The following is a 15,506-nucleotide window of genomic DNA, read 5'->3' as shown; positions in this document are numbered from 1 at the left end:
CAACTAACCGGTGCCCCCGCACATTGACTCTGTACCGGCAGCCCCCTGTATATATTGTTATTTTTTACTGCTCCTCGTTAATTACTTTTACCTCTTATTCTTATGGACCTGCACTGTCGGTTAGGGGCTCGTAAGTAACATTTCACTGTAAGGTCTACACCTGTTGTATACAGCGCATGTGACTAATAAAATTTGATTTGATCTACTTCACTTGCTTTGGCAATGTTAACATATGTTTCCCATGCCAATAAAGCCCCTTGAATTGAATTGAAAGTGTGTGTGAGTGTGAGTGTGAGTGTGAGTGTGTGTGTGTGAGTGTGTGTGTGTGTGAGTGTGTGAGTGTGTGAGTGTGTGAGTGTGTGTGTGAGTGTGTGTGAGTGTGTGTGTGAGTGTGAGTGTGAGTGTGAGTGTGAGTGTGAGTGTGAGTGTGAGTGTGAGTGTGTGTGTGTGAGTGTGAGTGTGAGTGTGAGTGTGAGTGTGAGTGTGAGTGTGAGTGTGAGTGTGAGTGTGAGTGTGAGTGTGAGTGTGAGTGTGAGTGTGAGTGAGTGAGTGAGTGAGTGAGTGAGTGAGTGAGTGAGTGAGTGAGTGAGTGAGTGAGTGAGTGAGTGAGTGAGTGAGTGAGTGAGTGAGTGAGTGAGTGAGTGAGTGAGTGAGTGAGAGAGTGAGAGATTCACTCTTGGGATGGTCATCCCTTTCAGTCTCAGCCGGTGTTTGCCTTTCAACGTCTCCTTCTCTGTGTTGTGGTTTAACATGGTGCTGCAGCCGGTGAACAGATGAGTCATCAGACCGATATCAACCCTCAGAGTTCAGGACCTGTTCTAATAATACACTAGAGGCAAACTAATCCCACCAGTCACATTTCTGCTGCAGTTATTTGTGGTAAAAGCATTGAAGGATGACAATCCTTTTCAAATAGAACCTTCCATTTTGGGATGATATTTGCTGGCCACAAATGAAAGGTTTTCCTAAAATGTAATAGTAATATGCCTAAACAATATGTAATTTTACATATGATGTAATTTTCCTAAATGATGATCAACTCTTGAGGGAGAATGGGTCTTTTGAATACATATCATGAGACTGGAGAGTACACTTGTTTTTATGGGAAACCATGGCCACCAAGGGAATGTAAATGTTTGCTGGCCACGATTTTAGTTAAGCTAACATCACGGTCCAGTTTCTCAGACACAGATTAAGGGCTCAATTCAATCAAGACCCGCATTGCAGTATTTACGCAATAGTTATTTTTTCGAATGGTCAAATTAACACAGACTGGTCTTGGATACTGTATAAAAACCTACAACTACTACCAAGACGACCCCCTTCACAGGTATGCTTTAATTTTTCAGAATTAGAAGTGCGTGAATGTTGCAAAGAAAGCCACTGTGTAAACATTGCAATGAAGGGTTTGAATGAATCCCAGCCTAAGCCAAGTCCTGTTCTAAAGTATTTTCAATGGAGATTCTTAAGACTGTTTTTCAGTCTAGGACTAGGCTTAATATTTGTCTTGGAAACTAGCTTTAAGTGTCTGGAACACATGCACCTGTCACGCTCTTGCTCTGAAATAATGCTGGATTCACCTGCTTGAAGAAAAACCACACTCATTAATTGTAACATCTAGTTTCCCTGTTCTCCCTCTCTTTCTATCTGCCCTCCTCACTGTCCTCTGTTCCCTTAATTGGATGTGGGAATCCTGGCTGTCGCAGTCTCTCATTTGCAGACGCTCACCCAGGATGTCGATGCAGGTATAGGACTAAACGGTGCCAAATGGCACTGTGCATCTCCAGAGACATTGTCACACTGCAGGACAGCGAGGCAGACGATTAGCACTGGGATACTCACTAACACTCATAACCACAAATAATGAAAGAATAGCATTCAAACTGAACCAGTATTCCTACTCAAGAAAAACAATGACAAAAATAAATATTTGTTTTTAGAAGTGTGGCGTTGTAGCACCCTTGATTAACATTTAGGGTGTTTGCGCTGATCTCCGTTTGATTTTCCATTATACAAACTACAGCAATGTCCCTATACTTTGTATGCAATTTGAGCAAGGAAAAAATGTTTTAAGCTTCGTTATAACGCAAATATCTCTGTGCCTCCATCGCCTCCTGCACCCATCTTATTTTAGCAGCCTGTTCAAAACTTTGGGAAGCAGGGACCTGTGCTGAAGTTAGGGTAGATTAATCACTCTTCCTCTCTTTCCCTCCCTCTCTATGTCCTGTGGGACCATCAGCTTTATCCAGCGCCACAGTACATTTTTCTCTCTCCCCTTGTTCTTTCTTTTTAATCCACCTGAATTGTTGTTTTGGTGGGGAGGTTTTTCCAAGAGGTGTGTTGTCCCTGGTGTGGTTCATTATTGCTCCATTCTGGTCTTAGGCTGCCCAATTATTTTGCCACTAAATGGTATTTTGGCCAATCAGATCTGATCTTTTGCCAGTTACTGAACATCTCATTCCCTCACCTTCTACCCAACACCTTTGGATAGAATGATCAGGCCTTAATGGCCACATGTCCTCTTACATTTCTACCCGGTACAGCCAGAAGAGGAGGGGCCACCTCTCGGAGCCTGGTTCATCTCTGTGGTTCTTCCTCTGTTCCTTTCGTCTAGGGAGTTTTTTTCCCCTGTATTGCTTTTGGGCCACTGTACTTTAGCTTCTGCTTTGCTTGCTCTTTGGGGTTTAGGCAGGGAAACTGTAAAGCACTTTGTTTAAACTGCTGATGTAAAAATACATTTGATCGATTGATGTGTCATTAGCAACCGGCCAATTTCTGAACATCTCATTCCCTCACCTTTTATCAAACACCTTTTGGAGTCATGAAAGTAGATTGAAATCGAAAACCCTGTGATGAGCGAGATATCGCACATTGTCCGTCTGCGGTTGATTTAACTCAATGGAGAAAAAAAAAATTGAGCTTCCTTGATAATTGGGACGAATGAGACAGAGTCTGTGTCCTCAGGCACTTCATTATGCTATTGGTCTCTGGTACACTCCAACCCTGCACAATCAATTCGGTAATTGGTCTCAAATCTGAGTCCATTTAGGCCCATGCACGTATTGGCTCAAGTGAGTCATTAACCTGTTGAGGACAGAGGGCGCTGTGTGCCCAATTTAAACGGCCTCGTACTCAATTCTTGCTCGTACAATATGCATATTATTATTACTATTGGATAGAAAACACTCTCTAGTTTCTAAAACCGTTTGAATTATATCTGTGAGTAAAACAGAACTCCTTTTGCAGCAAACTTCCTGACAGGAAGTGGAAAATCTGAAATCGATGCTCTGTTCTAAGGCCTGCCTAAAAATGTCCTTGATATATATCAGTATACATGCACTTCATACGTCTTCCACTAGATGTCGACAGGCAGTGAGAGAAGAAATGAAGTGTATAACTTGATCTGGGGTCGAATAAAAGTTCTTTGCATGACGTGTCACCAGTTTCCTGTTTTCTGGAGAGCGCGTGAAGGGACCTGGATTTGCCTTCTGATAAGCTGTCGTTATGGACGACTAATATCTCCGGCTTTGATTTTATTTGATACATGTGACAATATCATCGTAAAGTATGTTTTTTCAATATAGTTTTATTAGATTATTGAAATTTTTTCGGGACGTTAGGCGTGTTGCGTTGTCTGCGTTTGTTCACGAAGGAGAGCTTCGTGCCACTTTGCTAGCTTTCCGTGCTAATTGACTGGAGAAGAGGACATTCTAAATCCAAACAACGATTGTTCTGGACAAAGGACCCCTTGTACAACATTCTGATGGAAGATCAGCAAAAGTAGGACCCATTTTATGATGTTATTTCATATCTGTCGTACATGTGAACTAGTAGTTTGCGGCCAGGTTTTGGGCACGCTCTCGCCATAACGTAAACTGCATATCGTAATGAAGTTATTTTTAGAATTCTAACACGGCGATTGCATTAAGAACTAGTGTATCTATCATTTCCTATACAACATTTATTTTTTAGTTATGTTTATGAATAGTTATTTGGTCAGAATATGTGTGTCAGAAAAAGTGTCAGAAAAATATCCGGACGTTGTGGGAAAAAGATGCTACGTTAGCACAATGTATAACCACTGATTTCAGCTCTAAATATGCACATTTTCGAACAAAACATAAGTGTGTGTATAACCTGATGTTATAGGACTGTCATCTGATGAAGGTTTATGAAGGTTAGTGAAAATTAATATATTTTGCTGGTTTATTCCCTGTCGCTAACGTGCCTATTGCTATCGCTAACGTGCCTTGATGAATGAATGCGGTAGTGTGGTAGGCTATTGTAGTAAGCTAATATAATGCTATATTGTGTTTTCGCTGTAAAACACTTAAAAAATCGGAAATATTGGCTGGATTCACAAGATGTTTGTCTTTAATTTGCTGTACACCATCGATTTTTCAGAAATGTTTTATGATGAGTATTTACGTATTTGACGTTGGTGTCTGTAATTACTCTGGCTGCTTCGGTTCTATTTCTGACGGTAGCTGTGATGGTAGCTGCAATGTAAAACTGATTTATACCTCAAATATGCACATTTTTCGAACAAAACATAGATTTATTGTATAACATGTTATAAGACTGTCATCTGATGAAGTTGTTTCTTGGTTAGTTAGGTTGGTTCTTGGTTAGTTAGGTTGGCTTTGTGCATGCTACCTGTGCTGTGAAAAATGTCTGTCCTTTTTGTATTTGGTGGTGAGCTAACATAAATATATGTGGTGTTTTCGCTGTAAAACATTTTAAAAATCGGACATGTTGACTGGATTCACAAGATGTGTATCTTTCATTTGCTGTATTGGACTTGTTAATGTGTGAAAGTTAAATATTTCTAAAAAATATCTTTTGATTTTCGCGCTCTGCCTTTTCAGTGGAATGTGGGAGGAGTTCCGCTAGCGGAACGCCGGTGCCAGACAGGTTAAAGTTCTTGGCTGCTTACCTCTGAGAGGCTGGTATTAACTATGGATACAAACAGGAGTCACGAGAGAGGGGGCTAGTAAGTGTGTGTGTCTGTGTGTCAGTGTGAGGCTGCAGGTAAAACTGGTGTGAAACAAATCAACTTTAATGCAACTTTGGTCACGTGCAGTGGTGGAAAAAGTACCCAATTGTCATACTTCAGTAAAAGTAAATATACCTTCATAGAAAATGACTCAAGTGAAAGTCGCCCAGAAAAATACTACTTGATTAAAAGTTTTAAAGTATTTTGTTTTAAATATACTTAAGTATCAAAAGTATTAATACTTTCAAATTGCTTATAATAAGATCACACGGCACAATTTTTTTTAATATACATTTACAGATAGCCAGGGACACACTACAACACGCAGACATCATTTACAAACAAAGCATTTGTGTTTAGTGAGTCCTCCAGATCAGAGGCAGTAGGAATGACCAGGGATGTTCTCTTGATAAGTGAGTGAATTTGACCACTTACCTGTCCTGATAAGCATTGGAAATGTACCAAGTACTTTGATGTGTTAGGGAAAATGTATGGAGAAAAAAGTACAAGATTTTCTTTATGAATGTTAAAGTGATCAAAAATATAAAAAGTAAAGTACAGATGCCTAAAAAAACATGTTAAGTAGTACTTTAAAGTATTTTTACTTAAGTACTTTACACCACTGGTTGCTTACAACGGAGTTGCTGCTTGATTGCTTTGTGTAACAGCCCCAGCAACTAATAATAGCTGGGAAAACACATTTTCAATAAACCAATCGTAGCACGTTTTTGGGCTCAATCAGTAGTTTTTACTTGATAAAAGTACCATTTATATTCCTAAAACATACATTGAAAATTATAATGTTGCTGCTTCCTGTTGTCATGGCTTTTTGAATAATGGAAGTGTCAAAACACAATCAATATGCTGAAAAAAAAATTGATATTTTGAAGACCAAATACATAAAAGTTACTCCCAACACACACGTGTCACACTTGTGTTCAGATTACTTGTACTTTCCTAAATTACTACTTCATAAACTGCACACGCATCAATATTTTCCAAGCGGTCATTTAAGACTGCAATTGATTAGCTTGTTCTACTGTAATCAATTGCGAGCAAAATGTATCACTCACATCAATATTGTATTGAAATCAATGAAACTGAGAAAATAACCTTGGTGACATGTACCATTGGCGCTCTTTTAATGACAAACCTCAAGAAATTGGGTGAGCTACATACAGTGCCTCATTCTAAAATTGATTAAATAGTTTTTTTCCTCATCAATCTACACACAATACCCCATAATGACAAAGCAAAAACATTTTTGGGGCAAAATATTACATTTACATTGTGTATTGCTGGCTAACATAGTGTCACAGTGGGGGGAAATCTAGTTATTTTTCTGTTTTGATAAATTAGCTAACTATGTAGTTAGGTAGTCAAACTGTTCGATAAATCATTTGTGAAATCCCAATGTAATGGAGCAGATGACATTAGGGAGTGTATAATTCTCAACCAATATGGAATGATATGACAGCTTCACTTTGATCGACTGTTGCATGCTTTTTCTGTTGCACTTGAGTTGCTTTATGTATCAGCAAATTGCTTGAAATAATGTCAAGTACAACCTGCAAATGCAAAAATTGCATGAAAGTTGCGTTGTGTAACCCCAGCCATGAAGCTACTTGGATGCAACTTTAGTGTTACATTTGGATTGCGTCGTATAACATCCCTAGCAACTGATAAGCAATTTATCTGCAACTTGGTTACCGTACATCCAGTTGCAAAATGTTCAACTTTGTGTAACTAGTTGCAAGCGACGACCAATCAAAATTAATACTTTTGTCACATTAACCATTTGCTGTTTTGGAACTCCGGTCTTTCATGTCAACATAGCTGGGTTACCAGTCAGCTGTCAGTGCTGCGGGGACCGTGTGTGAGAGCCATTGTCTGTTTGTCAGTATGTATGTGAGCATGTCTTCTTCATGTGTGAGTGAGCATGTCTTTGTGTCAGTCTGTGTGTGTAGTGTTGAGTGTGGGAGAAAATAAGAGAGAGCCTGTGTCAGTGTGTGTGTGTGAGCATGTCTTCATGTGTGAATCTGCGCGTGTGTATGTGTGTAGTGCTGTGTGTGACTCTGTACGACAGATGTGAACCGACCGTTCCCTCTCGTTCTTGCTTCCCTCGACTCCCTTGGCTGCCCTGTCAGTCTGCGACCTTTCCCTTCAGGGCTGAGGAGGCTCTTTTCTCCACTTTCCTTTCTTTCACTCACTCTCTCAAACACACACACGTCCTCTCTCTCTCTCTCCAAGTCAAGGCGACATCAGCTAGCCGCCAATTCAGCCGGGACCCTTTCTTTGTACTTTCCTCAGTCGAGCATGAAACAAACTTCTGCAGTGTGGTGTGGACCAGTCCCTCGTCGACCCTGTGTGTGTGTGTGTGTCTCTATGTCTGTGTCTGTGTGTTTGTGGTGGGCTTTGAAATGTCAACAGGTTGTCAATGGGTTGTAAATGTAGTCAACCCTATTGTGTAGCCTCCATTGTGCGCAATTGAAGCTGGTGTTAAAAGTGGTATAGATGGGAGAGAGTGTCCGTGGCATATACACTGGAACTTAGCCTGCGTCCCAAATGCCATCCGATTCCCTATACAGGCTTATAAAAATAGGTGCTTTCTAGAAAGTGTTCAGCTGTCCACATTGGGGAACCCTTTGAAGAACCCTTGTTGGTTCCAGAAATAACCATTTTGGTTCCAATCAAAAGTATTGCACTAAAAAGGAAAACTATTGCACTAAATAGGGAATAGGGTGTAATTTTGGATGCACCTTAGGGCTCTATTCATTCTGCATCGCAGAAATTCAGCTTTACAGCGTGATTTAAATTTAAAGGCAATGTTCCCGCTTTAGCAGAGACTGCATTCACGGTAAACGCTGCATATGTCACAGTATGCGTCAAATATGGAACATATTGTCACGACTTCCGCCGAAGTTGGTCCCTCTCCTTGTTCGTTTGGCGGTCGAAGTCACCGACCTTCTAGCCATCGCTGATCCTCTTTTAATTTTCCTTTGGTCTTGTCTTCCATCACACCCGGTTCCAATCCCATCAATTACATGTTGTGTATTTAACCCTCTGTACCCCCTCGTCCTTGTCGGTGATTGTTTGTTGTAAGTGCTTGTGCACGTCTGTCCTGGTGTGCGTTTGGTTATGTACCGATTCATTTTATTATTCTGTTTTCCGGTGGGTTTTGTTAATAAACTGCGCCGTTCGAAACAGTTATTTCTCTCCTGTGTCTGACTTCTCTGCCGCCAGTTCGCACCCCTTACACATATATACATTATGTACACTGAGTAGACCAAACATTAGGAAAAACGACCTTTGTCCTCAGAACAGCCTCAATTTGTCGGGGCATTGTGTAGAAAGCGTTCCACAGGGATGCTGGCCCATGTTGACTCCAATGCTTCCCACAGTTGTGTCAAGTTCGCTGAATCTCCTTCAGGTGGTGAACCATTCTTGACACCCACGGGAAACTGTTGAGCGTGAAAAACCCAGCAGCGTTGCAGTTCTTGACACAAACCGGTACATTCAAATAACTGCCGGCCTCAAGGTAATATCATGTTAATTAACTTTTACTTGGTACTCATCCCGGATCCGGGAGCACCCTCATCAGTAAAAAAGCTGACTAGCATAGCCTAGCATAGCGCCACAAGTAAATACTAGCATCTAAATATCATGAAATCACAAGTCCAAGACACCAGATGAAAGATACACATCTTGTGAATCCAGCCATCATTTCTGATTTTTAAAATGTTTTACAGGGAAGACACAATATGTATTTCTATTAGCTAACCACGATAGCAAAAGACCCAACTTTTTTTTCTCCACCATTTTTTTACTGCATAGGTAGCTATCACAAATTCGACCAAATAAAGATATAAATAGTCACTAACCAAGAAACAACTTCATCAGATGACAGTCTGATAACATATTTATTGTATAGCATATGTTTTGTTCGAAAAATTTGCATATTTCAGGTATAAATCATAGTTTTACATTGCAGCCACCATCACAAAATCTCACCAAAGCAGCTAGAATAACTACAGAGACCAACGTGAATTACCTAAATACTCATCATAAAACATTTATGAAAAATACACAGCGTACAGCAAATGAAAGACCAACATCTTGTGAATCCAGCCAATATTTCAGATTTTTTAAGTGTTTTACAGCGAAAACACAATATAGCATTATATTAGCTTACTACAATAGCCAACCACACAGCAGCATTGATTCATGCACGTTAGCGATAGCGAATAAACCAGCAAAAGATATTAAATTTTTCACTAACCTTCTCAAAACTTCATCAGATGACAGTCCTATAACATCATATTACACAATGCATATATGGTTTGTTCGAAAATGTGCATATTTAGCGGCACAAATCGTGGTTATACAATGAGAATAGTAGCCAAACTGCAAACAAATGTCGGGAGAAATCTTGGGAGAGGCACCTAATCTAATCAATAACTAATCATAGACTTGACTAAAAAATACAGGTTGGACAGCAAATGAAAGATACATTAGTTCTTAATGCAACCGCTGTGTTAGATTTTTTAAATTAACGTTACTACGACATACAGCGTGCGTTAAAGCGAGACCGCACCGAAATGAATGGCGGAATAATAGTTTAACATTTTTCAACAGAACAACGAATTAACATCATAAATAGTTCTTACTATTTGATGAGCTTCCATCAGAATCTTGTGCAAGTTGTCCTTTGTCCAGAATAATCGTTGCTCGGTTGTAGATTGTCGTCTTCAACTTTGGAATTAGCAGCAAACATTAGCCATGTGGCGAAAACGTGTCCAACTCACCATAACGCAGCACAAACAAAATACCGAAAATCGCAATATACTGATATAACTCGGTTTAAATGAACTACATTATGATGTTTTTAACACCTATATCGAATAAAATCAGAGCCGGATAAATCTAACTCCTATAACGAGAGCTTTTCAGAATGCAATCCTGAGGTCTGTCTTGCGTCATGACGAACGTTGAAAAGATTGCACCCCCGGTTCCAAGAGCTTTTGTACGGCCTCAGATCTACCTAGACACTCCATTCTAATTCTCACTGCTTACTGACATCTAGGGGAAGGCGTATGCAGTGCATGTCGACCCATAGATTACATGCAAATTTAATAAACTGACCCTGGAACAGAGTGCCCGATTTCAGATTTCTCACTTCCTGACAGGAAGTTTGCTGCAAAATGAGTTCTGTTTTACTCACAGATATAATTCAAACGGTTTTAGAAACTAGAGAGTGTTTTCTATCCAATAGTAATAATAATATGCATATTGTACGAGCAAGAATTGAGTACGAGGCAGTTTAATTTGGGAACGAATTTTTACAAAGTCGAAATGGCGCCCCCCTATTGTTAACATAAACACGTTTAGCATCTCCACTCATAGCCTACAAGCATCTACATTTAAAAAAAGATCTAATAAAATCAATTTAATATAGCCTACACCATCACAATAAATCCATTATTTATTTTAGGCAGGTCTAAAGAAACATTATCATATGAAGATGAATTTCATAAGAACAGAATAGCATATTCTGAGTTGTCCTTATGTTTGCTAAGACCCAGACGCAGAAGGGGGATAGTACGAGTTTCAGTGTTTATTATAGTACAAGGGGCAGGCAAAAGGTAAGTCAAAGCAGGCAAAGAGTCGTAATCCAAAAATCAGAGTCAGGCAGGTACAGGATGGCTGGCAGGATCAGAGTCAGGACAGGCAGAAAGGTCAACTGGGAAGACTAGGAAAAACAACTAGAGCACAGGAAACACAGGAACACACTGGTAGGACAAGACGAACTGGCAACAGACAAACGGAAAACACAGGTATAAATACACAGGGGATAATGAGGGGAGATGGGAGACACCTGTTGGGGGGTGGAGACGAGCACAAAGACAGGTGAAAGAGATCAGGGGGTGACAGTACCCCACCCCCCACCCCCCCTCTAGGGGTGCAACCTGGCGTCCTACATGGGCGCATACCTGGTTGACCGGGGTGCCGGCGGTGTAACTCAGCGATGAGAACTGGATCCAGGATGTCCCTAGCGGGGCCCTAGCACCTCTCCTCTGGGCCATAACCCTCCCAGTCAACCAGGTACTGGAATTACCTGCCCCGCAGTCAAACCTTGTTGTATGAGATATTCAGTTTCTTGGCAATTTCTCGCATGGAATAGCCTTAATTTCTCAGAACAAAAATAGACTGACGACTTTCAGAAGAAAGTTCTTTGTTTCTGGCCATTTTGAGACTGTAATCGAACCCACAAATGCTGATGCTCCAGATACTCAACTAGTCTAAAGAAGGCCATTTTTATTGCGGTTTAAGTACTGCAGTGCATCTCCTTCTCGTGGACTGCACCAGATTTGCCAGTTCTTGCTGTGAGATGTTACCCCACTCTTCCACCAAGGCACCTGCAAGTTCCCGGACATTTCTGGGGGGAATGGCCCTAGCCCTTACCCTCCGATCCAACAGGATGCAGACGCGCTCAATGGGATTGAGATCAGGACTATTCGCTGGCCATGGCAGAACACTGACATTCCTGTCTTGCAGGAATTCACACACAGAATGAGCAGTATTGCGGTTGGCATTGTCATGATGGAGGGTCAGGTCAGGATGAGCCTGCAGGAAGGGTACCACATGAGGAAGGAGGATGTCTCCCCTGTAACGCACAGTGTTGAGATTGCCTGCAATGACAACAAGCTCAGTCCGATGATGCTGTGACACACTGCCCCAGACCATGACGGACCCTCCACCTCCAAATCGATCCCGCTCCAGAGTACCGGCCTCGAGGTAATGCTCATTCCTTCGACGATAAACGCGAATCCGACCATCACCCCTGGTTAGACAAAACTGTGACTCGTCAGTGAAAAGCACTTTTTGCCAGTCCTGTCTGGTCCAGCGACGGTGGGTTTGTGCCCAAAGGTGATGTTGGCGGTGATGTCTGGTGAGGACCTGCCTTTACAACAGGCCTACAAGCCCTCAGTCCAGCCTCTCTCAGCGGACAGTCTGAGCACTGATGGAGGGATTGTGCTTTCCTGGGGTAATTCGGACAGTTGTTGTTGCCTTCCTGTAACTGTCCCGCAGGTGTGATGTTCGGATGTACCGATCCTGTGCAGGTGTTATTACACGTGGTCTGCCACTGCGAGGATGATCAGCTGTCCGTCCTGTCTCCCTGTAGCGTGTCTTAGGTGTCTCACAGTACAGACATTGCAATTTATTGCCCTGTCCATATCTGCCGTCCTCATGCCAGAGAGATTAAAGTAGATGTCACACGTCAAAATTTGATGGATGACCCTATGTGAACCTATGTGACCGCTATGTGAACCTAAGGGGCTGCCTGTCAGGACATCCTGATGGTTAGGTGGGGGTCTTTGGGTAAGGGTCCAGTTGTCAGGTCAACCGGTAATGATTTATGACCCAAGCCTGATTTATGACCCTATGTAATGATTTATGACCCTATGTCATGTAGAAGGGTGCATGCCAATATTTGGGTTTCAGGTCAGGACATCGTGGTGGTTAGGGGGGTAGGGTTGAGTAAGTGACCAGGTGTCAGGTCAACCTGTTTCTCACGGTTTGGGGGTGGTTAATGCCCCTTTCAAAGAGGCTGGCTTTGCAGAAGCCTTATAAAGCGCCTGAACAATACCTGTTTAAGCCTGTACATGATAACCCCCCTGAATATTAAACAAAAATGACACCTATGCCAATTTTAGGGATGTTATGCACGGCTTGTCATGAACCCAGTGACCAAAGCCTTGAAAAAGTTCTGTGTGAAGCTCCAGAATGTTTTAAAGGATTTTTGGGTACGAGTGAGGGCCACATGTCTTACATATTCCACCCGGAGGATTCTACGGTAAAGATATTCACAGACAGTGGACCCAAACCCCTTTATCCGGCAAAACCTGGGAGTTTTCCCCCGGCTCTGGGGATGAGAGAATGGCTAAACATCAGGCTGGCGCTTTGTAAAATTGAACAGGTCCTGAGTGGTACAAATGTGCCAGGATATGCGTTGGAAGAACAGGTCTGCGGCCGCAGTGATCTCAAGGCTCTAAGAATTGCTTCAATGGACTATAGCCCTGACAACAAAGTGACAATTTTAGCCTGTGACCTTTATGATAAGTCTAATGCTACAAAGTCTGTCAATTCTCCTGTAGCTTCCAGAGCACGCAAACATGTAAACTTTTTTATTCCTGTGTTTAGTTTTAAATGGGTGGATTATCCAATTTTCATAACCCTTATGAATAAGCTGGACATTCTCTTCCAAAATGGTGAACAGTTACAGCGCTGGGCGAGGCTTTCCTTGAGACAGAGTCAAGACCAAAAGGCCCGACGTCGGATCTACCCCTGGAGTGAAAACTTACCAAGTGTTGATGAACCTTGCAAGAGATCCCGGCATTTTGATGGCCAACTGGACACTGATAATGGGGGATGGTTGCATCAGATCCCTGGATCTGTAAGAAAGGCTGCGTAAAAGACCTTAATAATGTAAGGCTATAAAATGTATGTACTAAATATTTTGAATGAAATAAATGGTTTTAAAAGCAGAATCTCACCACGTCATGAACTCGTTAGTTTGTTCACTCTTAGCCCAAAAACTTGCGGAAAAAAGCCATGTGCGCGCGTATGTGCGTGCGTGTGCTGTAGTGGCTGTGTGTGTGTGTGTGTTTCAAAAACAGAAAAAGGGGGCGAGGTGTTTGTTAAAAAAATACCCTTGCATCTGCGCTCAAGGCTCTCTATGCATGGGGTCGTTTGAAACCAAGGTTTACACTATCTGGCAAAACAGATGCCTAAAAGTCATTCAGCCCAGCGATCTCGAGACCTCCCCACCCCAGCATCTAGATGCTAGCCCCCGGAGATTTTAGAATATCAAAAGATACCTAATGTTTAGACACCCCCCCAATACCCTATGTTTGAACCAAATGGCAGGTGTTTGAACCACATGCCTTAGGCTTCAAAGATAACTTTGAGGCGGTTTTAGCGCGAAAAAATACGACACCACTAGAGTCAGACGGCTACAAAAGCTAAGCAAAACAGGTCCCCCTGTTAGCCTCGTTTTAGCGCATTTACCCTACAGCATTCCCCCAGGAATAGTTATCGGACGGACCCCGTTAAAAAAGATAATCTGGGAAAAACCTCCTCATGGATATTTCTGAAGGTTAGTTCTTGAAATAAATATTTACATATGCTATATATTAGATTTGTTTGTTCTGGGGAATTGTTTGAAAACGTTGTATGTTATAGAAATATTAAACAGGCCTTAGGGCCCGGATTCTTAACGTATAAAATGTCAATATTAGCTAAAATGATTAGAGCTTTAGTATTATCTAATGTTTTTTTTTTTTTTAGATTCTCAAACCTTCACGCAGATTCTCCGAGATATAACTGAACTCGAACCGGCCGTAGGGTCTCCGGAACAAATTGCTTACATCCCAACGCCGACCCTGAATTGTAGTAAGTAAGATCCAAGAATTCCGTAAGAATATTTATACCTTAAAAAACAAAAAGTGTCGGCATCTTATATTAAAAGTTATTTTATGTGTTTACAGCGGAAATACATCCTAGAAGGGGTGCCATAGGGAGTCTACACGGTTTCTGTGAAGGATATGCCTACGAGACAATTTTGCCCTACTCCCAGGATGTATTTACACACAAGCCGCAAACAGAGACTTTAAACGGCAGGTCAACTCCCCTGAGCCAGGACCGTTGGGCGCCCCCTATTAAACACCAACGGACAATCAGTGCCCAGATCCACAGGTCTGCTTCACCCGAACAATACTACTGGGAGGGTATTCACGAGACAGCGTTACAAGGACAAGGTATGAATCAATTATCATTTATATATATATTTTATTTTTATGCCTGAATATATAAAATAATATGTTTAAACATGGCCTAATGCTGTTTTTTTTTTTTTTTTTTTTTCAGGCTCACAAGCTACAGACCAGGCAGATGCTATAATTAGGGTTGCCCAAAGACATGTTCCCGAGTTCTCAGAGCTTCTTCAGAACAGCCCTCTTCAAAAAAGCCGAGGTATTTAATTAATGTATTGTTAATATATAGGCTTATATCTGAAATGTATTTTACATTTTTATCAAACATATTTTAGGGTTAATAACCTATTTTTCTGTATGTATTATTTTTAATGCAGACTCCTCGCCGGCTTATAAAGACATCCAAGAAGCTACACATCTAGATCCCGAGGAGGCGCCAAAGACCCCAGTCACCAGAACAGCGAAGCCTGATGATTTCAAAGTTTTAAATGACATTTCTGAGGTAGACGATTTGATGTTCTGTGAAGTGGCCAACCTTATTGAAGCGGCCAATTCTGGTGGGGCAACAGCCTCTTGTGAAATAGACCAAGCCGTGCTTTTCAAGGCTTTTACACAGGGTTTAAAATCACGAAAGGCTTTACTTCAACGTCGTATGGGTATTCTATTCGAACATCAATACAATCAGGATGTGTCATTCTGGCGTAGAGAGCTTCCCCGCATGTTAAACAACAGTAGGG

The 15,506-nt window shown here is 41.6% G+C and overlaps 1 long non-coding RNA gene across 1 annotated transcript; it reads left to right on the top strand.

Moving 5' to 3' along the window:
* Window positions 1-14,771: 14,771 nt before the first annotated feature.
* On the top strand, window positions 14,772-15,235 carry LOC120025168. Its single transcript, XR_005472970.1, has 3 exons — window positions 14,772-14,814; window positions 14,924-15,028; window positions 15,147-15,235. It is a non-coding gene; the product is annotated as an uncharacterized LOC120025168 (long non-coding RNA).
* Window positions 15,236-15,506: the final 271 nt, after the last annotated feature.

This window comes from Salvelinus namaycush, chromosome 30, assembly GCF_016432855.1.
Source record: "Salvelinus namaycush isolate Seneca chromosome 30, SaNama_1.0, whole genome shotgun sequence".
Lineage (NCBI taxonomy): Eukaryota > Metazoa > Chordata > Actinopteri > Salmoniformes > Salmonidae > Salvelinus > Salvelinus namaycush.
The sequence above is the reverse complement of the archived record's forward strand: the minus strand, read 5'-3'. Positions and strand labels throughout refer to the sequence as shown.